Genomic DNA, 12,941 nt, shown 5'->3' with positions numbered 1-12,941 from the left:
GCAGTTTACTACAAAAACCTCAACTAGATTTCTCTTTATAGATGTGATTATACTAGAGATTTTTCTCTTGTATTGCATTGAACCGTTTTCCTAATTAACACACAGTTTGACCTAGCTTTAGTTTGAGTGGACCTAAACTCCAGTACTTTGGCCACCTCATGCGAAGAGTTGACTCATTGGGAAAGACTCTGATGCTGGGAGGGATTGGGGGCAAGAGGAAAAGGGGATGACAGAGGATGAGATGGCTAGATGGCATCACTGACTGGATGGCCGTGAACTCCGGGAGATGGTGATGGACAGGGAGGCCTGGCGTGCTGCGATTCATGGGGTCGCAAAGAGTCGGACACGACTGAGCGACTGAACTGAACTGAACAGAATATTTGAGGGACTCCCCTAGTGGTCCAGTGGCTAGAACTCAATGCTCCCAGTGCAGGGAGGCCAGGTTTGATCCCTGTTCAGGAAACTAGATCCCACATGCTGCAATTGAAGATCCCGCATGCTGCAACAAAGATCAGAGATCCCAACAAAGATCAAAGATCCTGCATGCTGCAACTATGTCCTCACATAGGCATGTAAATAAATATTAAAAAAATAATAACATTCTTTAAAAAATTTGAAATACAGTTTTGAAGAGTATATGGATATTCTTGGTTTAAGTAGATTATCCAGTAGACAATTCCTTAGCATCACCAAATTGAAGTCATTTTATTCATTATGAGTATTTTCCCTCAAAGGATGTGTGTGTGCAATCATTTCTGAATGATTCACAGCTAAACAAAGGTTCATGGAACTGGAACCAAAATTTTCATCTTAAGTAGACCAGTGACCTGGCTCATTAGCATATCTTTCGTAGGCATATTGCTGAAGTATATAGATATAATTAGAGACTTTTTTTCAAATGATGTGATCTACCATCAATCATCATACGTTTGGCCTTCTTTCTTGTAATTATAATTACAGATTATATTTTTGCATAGTGGATATTATTTGATTGCTGATCCAGCCTTGCAGACAGCCTGATCTGGGATGGATAATCCTTTCAAATAAAGTAACAGTAAGGAAATTCGATGTTATTTACTTTTTTTAAATTTGGTGTTTATATGCTAAATATGAACTGATACGCTTCTGTACCAGGGAGCAAGTATGTAATTAGTTTTGTTACTGTAGCTTATATAAATTACGAAATCTGGAATTTGTTAGTAGATAATGTTGATAATTTATTATTATTTTTATAACATTTAGTCCTTTGCAAAGTAATTATCTCTTTTACTGTAATCTCTTTGCAAGCAAGTATCCCTTTTATACCTATCTCCTAGTGCAGGGCCTGGCACATAGCAGGTGTTCAAATGTTGAGTTGGTGAACGGATTTAGAGCGAGTAATTTTTAGGTCTGTAGCCTTGTGCAAATTATTTCACTTAAAAGTGTGTTGCATATCTTCATTTCATATATAGAGGAATCTAGTATATTACAGTCTTATTAGATAAGTTACAGCTATCTTTCCTATGAAAAGAGCTAATCCAAAATCCTGATTCTGCTCCTTGCTTACTGATGAATACTATGATGCTGGCACAGACTGAAAGTAATTTTAGCAGAAGCAATTTACCAGTGACCAGAATATTTTAGTCATGGTTCATCAAATTGTAATCTGATAAAGAAAGTAAGATTATGATCTCTTCCAAGGCAGCAAGGTTAAGATTTATTTGGCTTATTTTCACACGTCCTTTACCATGATGGGGAAAAGTATTTTAGACAAATTTATGTTTTAAAACTAGTATGGTTGCACCTAAATGATAATGTGTTTTCTGTGTATAGTTTGAAAACAGAAAGGGCTTACTAAGATAAAAAGAAATCTGACTAGGTTTTAGGAGAAATAAATTTAAGATCAATACTCAAAAAATCATGCACATTTACTTATGTTTTGAATTATATTATACTTAAAGAGGCTAGACCAAATGTAAAGGTTTAACAGATGATAATTTTTTTTTTTGGCTGTGTTCCACGGCTTGTAGGGTCTTAGTTCCTCTCCTGAAGATTCAACCTGGGGCCATGGCACTGAGTCCTAACCACTGGGCAATCTGGGAACTCCCAGCAGATATTAAATTTAAATTAACTAACTTTCCCTTCTATCAGAAATATTTTAAATAAATGTATAAAATACATTACTTGGTTAAGAATAGAAAAAAAACAGCATAGCAGTTATTAACGTATGAAAACAACATATTCTAAAGCAAAATAAATGATAGTTTGTGAATAAATTTAGATTTTTATTCTCAATCATTAAATACATATTTGCTTTGAGTTATTTGCCAGAATGTACAACTAGTTAAAGAGGGCTAGTCCAAAAAGCCTGGAGTCCAAGAGTGTAAGATTTGACTTTCGTTCAGCAAGCAGAGAGGAGTCATTGAATACTTTCGAGCAAGGAAGTGACTTTCAGAGCTATAAATACAGCTGCAGTATGTGAAGAAGCTGTACTGTAACAAATATGTTAATAACCAAATCCAAGGAAGAAGTAATAGATACCCAAAGTGTGGCAGGGACAGTGAGGGTGGAGAGGTGGTGAAAGATAGATGCATACTAGAGAGACACTTAGTAGTATTTTGTTAGTTGCCTGGACATAGGAGATGGGAGAGAACCAGGAGTCAAAGATGACTGAAATATTTTGATGATAACACTTCTCTTTTAGAATCCAGAATATCCTATCTATGTCTCTCTTGAATGCATGACATCTAGATACATTTGAGATTCCTAAACTTCCTTCTGACTGACTAAGCTTCCAGAAATGATAAAGAACTATGTAGTCAAATTTTTTTCCATTGCGAGTATGGAACTTATGTACACCCGTGGTGGATTCATGTTGATGTATGGCAAAACCAATACAGTATTGTAAAGTACAAAAATAAAATAAAATAATAATAAAAAATAAAAAAGCCAATTTTCTCCTTAAAGCATGATCTATAAAAATACTGGATTTTGAACATTTAAAAATGACATTGCTTCAAGAAATAGCTTGTTGTAGATGGGGTGATTTGAGGGGGAATAGCATTTAGGCCAGCATTTTCCAACTAGCTGAGCAAACTTGACACCTTGACCCTGTTCTCTTCATCTACTTGGTGACTCTTCTTCACCTCCTTCTCACCTGCAATTTGAGAGTCAGAAATTATAAATTGGGGTTGAAAATTAGTTTAAAGGACAGTATGGAAGGAAGGAAAGGAAGGGAATGCTTCTCTCTTGCTTAATATCCTTCAGTTATATATGTCACAAACAGTTTGAGGCAGTACTTCATTACAGCTTCACAATTCATAGATTGCTTCAGCAAGACACATACACACACAGTCTGAAAATGCTCCAGTTAGATTCTATTTCAGAATTCCCACTTAGTTGACTGGGAAATGTGAGTGTTGGATGCCTACGGTCATACTGTTTATATGATATGGTCTGCCTTGACCCTTTTTGAGTTCCAACCAAGAACACAAACTCTTTAAGCCAAAGACCATTATGTTCCTAAAAAGAAACACCTTACCCCCAAAGTGGCACACTCCTCAATGAATCATAATTTGCATCTACTCTCTTAAAAAAATAACCAGTCTGCCTTCCAGGAAGTCATTGCCAATTTTATCAAGAATACTTATTATTTGGGGTAAACAAATATAGTCATGGTACATAAATATTTTATTCAAAAGACTCCTTCCTGCACAGTGGACAAAATCTTATGAAAGTATTTTTATAGAGCAATTTGTGTTACTCACATTAATAGAGTTATCTGTAGTTAGATCATGAAATTGCATTGTGATGTTGAATGCAAATGACCAATACAGTGATCTTAGTTAAAATAGTTTTCTAGGACTGTAGTCAAGTGGAGGTTCTGGATGGCATTTCAGGAGAAAAATCAGAAGCCATTTCTGCATTTCTTCTCTTAGAATATGCTTGAATGTATAGATAGGTGAGTGGGCTGTGACAGTAAGGTTTCTTTCATCTTCTAACAACCTAAGAACTTAAGGTCAGGTTATGTTTCTTTATGGTAAGCATTGTACAAGATGGATAACAAAGTCTTATAGCAAAGTTTCATTTAAAAAGCCTTAATGATGAGACTTCCCTGGTAGTCCACTAGTTAAGACTTTGCTTCCAATACAAAGGGGATGTATTCCATCCCTGTTTGAGGAACTATGATTCCACATGCTACAGGGCTCGACCAAAAAAGAAACAAACAAAAGCAGGGACTCCCCTGGTGGTCCAGTGGCTAGGACTGCACTCCTAATGAAGAGGACCTGGGTCCAATACCTGGTCAGGGAACTAGGTCCCTCCCACATGCCACAACTAAGACCTAGGGAAGCCAAATAAATATTCTAAAAAGAAACAAGAACAAAACAAAAGAAAAACTTAAATGGTGAGGCAAATATGTACAAAATGGAAAATAATTCCATTATGAAAAATTGTACTAAAATTAGACTTTTTGCTTCTCCAAGCTTCATATCTGAGACAGGCTTGGGAGAACTATCCTTAGTGTGATTCCCAGACTCTAGGGGTTAAGACTTTATCTTCTGATTTCTCTTTTTGTATTACCTTCTTTTCTCTTAAAAATATTGGCTATCATAATAAAACATCAATTTGATGAAATCATATTAAACATTTAAATGATTGATTTGATATATTCATTGAAATAATTAGGGTTGCCTCTAGGTCATTGCAAAATCAAGAATGAGATTTGTTACGTTTATTATAGTCTTTGAAGATAGAATCAGTGGGACTCATAGAGCTGCCAATTGTAATTCTTAAAACATGGAGTGCAATTGGCTATTACTTTTAAGTTGGAAAGTTTACTCCTTGTTATTATTATCATGTTTCCTTTTAAAAGAGAAATAAACATTCCCTTAAGACATGGTCATGAATTATTGACTTCATGAAGTTGAATATAACTAGGAAATTCAGAAAAGACAGAAATGGATTAGATTTTTACCACTTGATTAATGATTCCTCCTGTTCCCAGAGAGATTTGTCTCAGTGGTTTCTAATTGGTTTTGAGCTTGTGGAATCTGCCTTTATAATAAACTCTAAAATTGGATAACTTGGATGTTTGAATATTTCATAAACTGAAATATTAGGCAGGTAAAAGCCCAAGTCTTTAATAATACAGTTTTCCCTTGAAACGCACCATAGCACCATAGTCAAATTTCAAAGTTAGTGAGTTACAGATAATAGGAGTAAAATGACACCTTGGTTAATAAATCCTCTGGGAGCAAAAAGCTCCTTTATAGAAAGGTGGCCGGGGTGTCAGAGTTCCCATTCCAGTTTCTTCATTTGGGGATTGAAGAAGGAGAAGTCATGCTCCTGGCCTCAGGTATAGCTCACCTTCTTCATAGCTGGGCTGGTGCTGGCTGTAGTGGGGTAGGGAGCATCCTTTTAGAGGGTTATAACTCTTTCTTCTGGGTGCTGGGAAGGAAACTATTGACTGTGATGGGAGACTATGCTGTTCACCCAAACTATATGTCCATGTTGCTGTCTGCCTCCCACCAGTACCACTTGGGTGCTCTCTCACCTTATATGGCTTCTTAAGGCAGGGGAGTTTTGACTGAGACTTAACTTTTTAGGTAGTAGATACAGAATCGGCATTTAGAATTCATTTATTAAAAAGTAGTGTGGTTGATTTACAATGTTATATTAGTTTCAAGTAGAACTCATTCTTTTGCTTATTCTTTTTGTTTCTACTTCTGTCTATCTATCTATCTACCGTCTATCTATTTAACTACCCATTGGGGCTTCCCTGATGGCTCAACTGGTAAAGAATCCGCCTGCAATGTGGGAGACCTGGGTTCGATCCCTGGGTTGAGAAGACCCCCTGGAGGAGGGAACGGCTACTTACTCCAGTATTCTGGCCTGGAGAGTTCCATGGATTGTATAGTCCATGGGGTTGCAAAGAGTCAGACACGACTTAGCGACTTTCACTTTCTATCTATATCTTTCATCCAAATATGATGAGAAATTTATATAAACCAAGCTTCCAAACAGTAGAATTTTCTAGTCTAGGTGCATGAGACTTGATGTAGTTTAATTGATATATGGATTTTAAAAGATGAAGGAAGACTAAAGTTTTGAAATATAGATAGAGGGAGCAAACATTAAATTGACAGTGCCCTGGTAGCTCAGACGGTAAAGCGTCTGCCTACAATGTGGGAGACCCAGGTTTGATCCCTGGGTCAGGAAGATCCCCTGGAGAAGGAAATGACAACCCACTCCAGTATTCATGCCTGGAAAATCCCATGGACTGAGGAGGCTGGTGGGCTACAGCCCATGGGGTCTCAAAGAGTCAGACACGACTGTGCGACTTCACTTCACTTCACTTCAAGGACAGGACTGAGATATTCAATGCAAATACTTTATGGTTTGGATAATTAACTTTCATCAAGTTAAAGCAGAATATCATTTGTCATCCCATTTGTTTAGCCCAATTCCCTCATCTGTGTCATAGTGCTATTTCTGTGATGGCTATTGGATGGCTTTGGAATTCAGAATCTGTTCTTTTAGATGTTCGTATCAGTAATGTTGAGTTCTCCCTAAATTTGATCTGAGTTATATCTTAGGATATGCTCCCTCCCAACCCCAGATGTGCTGGGAGAATGGCATGGAGAGGTTTTTAACATTGGTATGGTTGTTATGGAGGTAGTGGTAAAAGTGGATAATTTTAGCCTGAACTAATTCAGCCAACAAATTGGTTCCCTGTAACAGAACGATCCTCATGTCTATAAATTAAACATTGGAATGTCCATCTTGAGGCTTCATGGCCTATATTCTCTGCTCTTTGTTTTTTAGGCTTGGTGTGGTGGGAACAATGTGGGCTGTGGAATCAGATTCAAGTTCAAATCAGTTACCAGATTCATCTCGAGGCCTTAAACTCACTGAGCTTCAGTTTCCTGTCTTTAAAATGGGATTGTTACGAGGATTAAGCAGCACAGAGAACATGTCTGGCACACTGCCTAGTACACAGCAGGTGCTGGGTAGATGATCTTATTCCTATGTTAAAACGGACATCAGTTATTTATTAATGTGATTTTATTTTAAATGTGACATACATTTGCATATAAAGAAACTTCTTTACTTTGGAAAATCACTTTAAAGTCTGACGCTATCACCTTGAACTTTTTCTCCTCTTTTGTGGGCTCTGGTATTGCTACAGCAGAAAAGAAAGCCTTGGAAAGTTTAGCAGCTATTTTATATCATCTATGCTAAAGATTTCCATTAGCAGATTTATTGCAAGCTGACAATAATGTACTTATGTCGTTAAAAAATACAAATAACGAAAGCTTTATCTTTCTTGGCTTCTTTGAGGCAGGCATCTTCTTAAGATACATTCTCCATAGTTTCTGAAATAGTTATTAATCTACACTTTCTTAAGAGGAATTGCTATGATGTTGATAAATTCCTTGTGCAGTAGTACCATAAATGATAATTTTAGTTGGGATATATCTTTAAATATTTTAGGTTTTGAAGGTTTTTCTTTTACAGAAAATACCAGGTTTATTGTATGTACATTAACTTCATGAATTGGAAATTTTCTGATTTTTAAAAATACTTTCTTTTTTTTCTTAGTGTCATTGAGTGTGTGTGTGCATGCATATGATTCAGGTTTTGATGGGGTGGTGAAGGAGAGTTCTAAATTTTTGAGGTAGGAAGCTTATTAACATCTTTAGAATTCACTGCATAATGCATATTTTGAATTTATAGAAAAATCAATGGGAAATGACTAATACCGTCTTAAGTTTTTAATTTATTTCTCATGGGGGAAGGAAATACCTTGACGGATTTAGCACTCAAATTCAAATGAGTGTGAGAACAGGTGGCTGAATTTTTCCCCCACCTGCCAATGCAACTTTATCACAAGAAATGTTTCATTTAGCAAATGCTGCTGCTAGCAGACACTTCTCTGTTTCAGAGCAGAAAAACAAATGGCGGGGGAGTTCTTCTTTGAAGAAAGCCTTTTTCTTGATTTTCTTTTTAAATTGTGAGTGTGAGAAATATCTATTTTATTTTTCTGGGGGATGGGTGGTGGAAAGCATGAGTCAGTGCCTTGATTAACCAACGTGACTTGTGTTGTTATACCATTCATGACTTTTATTTTTGTTTTGTTATTGTTGCTATACTTGCACACCAACCCAATGGCATGACTTTCAATTATAATGATATTATTACTCTGGGAAATTGCAGTATTTGAATAATACTTTTGACACCAACTCAGAAACCCCTGTTCTTTTGTTATAGTGCTATTACATTATTAGAATTACATACATTGTTAGGCTTAGTCGCTTTATAATGTAAGTCACAAGCAATAAGAAGTGCTGTGAAACTGATTGGGAACTAAAGAGAGAAAAGCATTGATATACTTCTACCTTTCTAGTTTTTCTCTGATTCACTTATTTTTTTCCCTCAGAAATAAAAAACAAGTAAAGGAACAACCTGACACCTGTTCTGATGGTCTTACATATATCCTATCAGCATGTTTTATTGAAATTGATGAGTGTTCTAAGACTTTTTGAGGCTTTGGAGCCAAATGATGCAATTATGAGATACCCTTCCCATCCCCATATGACATACCAACAAACCTGACTGCTATTGTGAATTCTAAGTACATGGTTCTTCACAGAACATCTACCAGACTATTAGCTCTACAGAGCTATTCATTGTTGAAAACATATTTGAACCAGATTGACAGACCACTCTTGCTCTAGCCCACCTACTAGTAATAAACAGTCCTTCATTGACATGGTGTTCAGTGTAAAAAAAAGAATTTGTACATTTGATGAGTTTTAAATTTTCATTAAAAAATCCATTGAATAAACAGTGCCATACAGATGGCAAGGGCTTAATATGTGTTTGCACTAGCAATTTTGAGAATATATCTTCTCTACTCTTTAAGTGTACAGGTTTGCTTTAATTTGCATATTCTGGAATGCTAATGAGGTTGAAGTTGAGCATTTTCTGTTAATTATTTGTACTTATATATTTATGAATTGTGTCCTTATATCATTTACACCTGTTTCCCTTGGGGTAATTTTTTAAAATATAGACGGCTTTGAGACAGCATTACAATGTTAGTGTCACCCTGCCAACGTGTGACAATTGCTTAGATTGTCTATTTCCTTTGTCTTCAAATAAGAGTGCAAAAAATGCCATAGTCTGTGTATGTTTGGTTTGACCACCTTTGTAATGCTTTTAATAAGATGATCAGACAGTGCTTCTTTCTCTACCTAATGCTCTTCAAAAAAGTAATTGTTCCCTTTGAGCAAGTACAGTTGACTGATTCAAGCACACTTTGTGGAAGATTGCTTTTGCGTTCTGTGGTTGGTCATTTTTTAGGAAATAAGATGTGTCCAGTGGTGGTGGGGTGGATGGGAAAGGTGTGGTAGTAATGTATAGACATTATAAGAAAAAGATTGAATTTTTCAAAAGAAAATTGATGAACACAATCTTACCCATGAATAATTGAACAGTTTTGATGAAGTGGGACTATTTGGACTGAGTTAGCTTAATTCTAAATTGCCATGTAAAAGTAAATTCAAATACCAATTGTTTTCTTTCTCCCCAGATAACAGTTGTTCTAAGCAGAGTTAGGAATGATTCTTATATGAGTTTGCAAAGAACAAAAGCCTGTGTGCATGCTAAGTCACTTCAGTTGTGTCCGACTCATTGCAACCCTATGGACTATAGCCCTCTAGGCTCCTCTATCCATGGGAAGAGGCAAGAATACTGGAATGGGTTGCTACACCCTCCTCCAGGGGATCTTCTGGACCCAGGGATCAAACCAGCGTCTCTTATGTCTCCTGCATTGGCAGGAAGGTTCTTTACCACTAGCGCTACCTAGGAAGCATAACTGTCTTATTAACTTCAAAGCTGTTATCTACTTATCTCCCATAAACAGTTGATTTTTCAGATTGATAGACTGGAGGAGAGCAGAGATATTCTATTATTAGATAGTCTTAGAAGAGATAGTGGTAATTAATAATTCTACTGTGTTTCTGACTGCTAGTATTACCTCATGGAGTTAACTCTCAGACTGAGAAGTTATTTAGAACATGAAATTTCTTTAGAAAAATTGTCCTGAGGAGGTTATGTCTCTCTATCAGGGTTTCTCAACCTTGGCCTTCTTGAAATTTTTGCCTGAGTACAATTTTGATGTGGAGACCTTTCTTGTGTGATGTAGGATGTTTCATAGTGTCCCACTAGATGAGAGGAGCAACCCCCGCCTCCACCTAGCGACCATGTAAAATGTGCCCAGACAAGGCCAAGCATGGGCGTGCGGTGATGGGAGGCAAAAATCCCCTTGATTCCCCTCCCTCCACTGAGAGCCACTAGTCCCTGTATCGCTTCTAACCAATATAACTTGAAAAAAACAAGATTAAAAAATGTTATTTGTTCTTGGAATTACTCAGATAATCATTCCTTTAAGGATAGTTTGATGTAATTGTGGCTTGGGGTTTGCAGAGAGGTTTCACCTCCTTGCAATGTTGAAGAACAATGTGCTTCACATCCAGTCAATAAACTTAATGAAAAGGAGATAGAAGAGAGTATTGAATCTGCTGAGGTTGACATGACATGTGGTGTTACTGATGCAGAAATAATAGGGAGCGTTGTGAATGTTAAAAAGTCAAAAGATGTTGATAAAAAATCGTGAAGAAGGTGATTTTAGTAAAGCCTCCTTTAGCATTTGAAGTAATTAGTTAGAAAGCCAGACATATTATCTTGCCAAGAAAGGGCTGTATTTTCATATTCCACCTTTCAATTTTAGGAGCAAGAGACCACTGACATGAAGCAAGTGGTTGTCTGCAGTTCATTCAAAAAAACAGTTTCCAGGATATGTCACAGGGGCAGTGCGGTTTCAGCTTTACTCCTGTCCTGTTTACGTCTGTGGTTCTATAAAATGATAATTGATGGTCCTTTAAAGCATTGCATGATAAATAAGTGTCTCTGGACTGACCCACAGAAATGATGATATATTAAACCTCTCATGTGCCAGGTTCTATGTCAGGAATACAGAAACTAATGAAACATTCTGCTTGAATGTCCCATTAAAATAATCCTGGATGAGTGGAATTTTTCTGGTTAGGGATATCAGTTACCGTCATTCTATTTGCCACTTTTCCATTTGATTCTGTAATTATAAATGTCTGTCTGCAGAAGCTGGTTAAAAGTATCTGTGAGTATGTGTAGGCTATATATCATGTATATAATTTAATTCTTTTTTAAAAGCTATTTCCAAAACTAGTGGAAAGCTATATTCATTTTTTATGCTTATTAAAATATTGTTCAAATTTTCCTCTTTATTAAATATCCATGAGAGTTGAATAAAACATGGTTATATATTATTAATTCATTTTTTGGTTATACTGTACTCAAAAGCAGAGACATTACTTTGCCAACTAAGGTCCGTCTAGTCAAGGCTACGGTTTTTCCTGTGGTCATGTATGGATGTGAGAGTTGGACTATGAAGAAGGCTGAGCACCGAAGAATTGATGCGTTTGAACTGTGGTGTTGGAGAAGACTCTTGAGGGTCCCTTGGACTGCAAGGAGATCCAACCAGTCCATTCTGAAGGAGATCAACCCTGGGATTTCTTTGGAGGGAATGATGCTGAAGCTGAAACTCCAGTACTTTGGCCACCTCATGCGAAGAGTTGACTCATTGGAAAAGACTCTGATGCTGGGAGAGATTGGGGGCAGGAGGAGAAGGGGACGACCCAGGATGAGATGGCTGGATGACATCACGGACTCGATGGACGTGAATCTGAGTGAACTCCGGGAGATGGTGATGGACAGGGAGGCCTGGCGTGCTGCGATTCATGGGGTCGCGAAGAGTTGGACACAACTGATCGACTGAACTGAACTGAACTGATGGCTCTAATATTGTTAAGAAGAAATGACATCACCCTGAAGGCCAAGATTTTTGCTAATTATTACAGGATTTAAAGCCATTTAGTTGGTGTTGGAATTCAGAAAGCACAAACTTTATTAAAAGTATAGTCTTAAAACTTTTTTTGCTGTTAAAACTGATCAACGTAGGCTATAGGTATGGTAGGGGGAGAGGTGAAATCTTTATGGAATTGGATAGACCTGAGTTAGAGAAACCAATACTTCAGCCTTCAGAAGGTTAGAAAGAAATAGGAAAAAGACAGAGTTCTGGCACTTGAAAATCCATTCTTCCTTCTTCCCTTCCTAATGTCCATTTTAGCAGTCTGTATCATGAATGCACAAACCCGTTCAGAGCCACAGGCTCCCCACTCTTAGGCAGGTGATTCAGAAACAATTAAAGCAATACATACCTAAGGAAACAGAAGTTGCCGAGTCTGAGGAATAATGAAAGGTTGTACATGATGGTCAATTTTTAGTGTAACCTGAAGCCTTATAGCTATTGTTTTGCCATTTTCTCTGTGAAACTAACTGACCTGTTGACTACAGGTTCTCTAATGCTTTTTATGGCCCCTGAAAAATTGCCAATGTGATGTATACACTTATTATTTTTATTATTTGTTTGTTCGGAAAGATGGAAAACCACAAAGCTGAAGGAAAGTGAAAGTGAAGGTTGCTCAGTCAGGTCTGACTCTTTGCAACCCCATGGACTATAGAGTCCATGGAATTCTCCAGGCCAGAATATTGGAGCAGGTAGCCTTTCCCTTCTCCAGGGGATCTTCCAAACCCAGGGATCAAACTCAGGTCTCCTGCGTTGCAGGTACATTCTTTACCAACTGAGCTATCAGGGAAGCCCATGCTGAAGGTATTTAGCTAAATAATCCGAAGTGATTATTTGGTGAGAGATACTCCCAAGAAAAATAAATTATTTCATGTGTAAAAATTCGGCTGTGCTCTGCAGCTTGTGGGATCTTAGTTCCTAATCAGGGATTGAACCTGGGCTCTCAGCAGTGAAAACACAGAGTCTTAACCACTGGGCCACCAGGGAATTC

General features: G+C 37.3%; 1 protein-coding gene across 2 annotated transcripts in view; it reads left to right on the top strand.

Annotated features, from left to right (window-relative positions):
- Window positions 1-12,941, top strand: part of KLHL13 (kelch like family member 13) — a 200,525-nt gene that overhangs the window by 147,727 nt on the left and 39,857 nt on the right. The window lies entirely within an intron of this gene.

The sequence above is a fragment of the Budorcas taxicolor genome, chromosome X (genome assembly GCF_023091745.1).
Source record: "Budorcas taxicolor isolate Tak-1 chromosome X, Takin1.1, whole genome shotgun sequence".
Classification (NCBI taxonomy): Eukaryota; Metazoa; Chordata; class Mammalia; order Artiodactyla; family Bovidae; genus Budorcas; species Budorcas taxicolor.
Note: the sequence above shows the minus strand (reverse complement) of the source record. Positions and strands in the feature narration are given on the sequence as shown.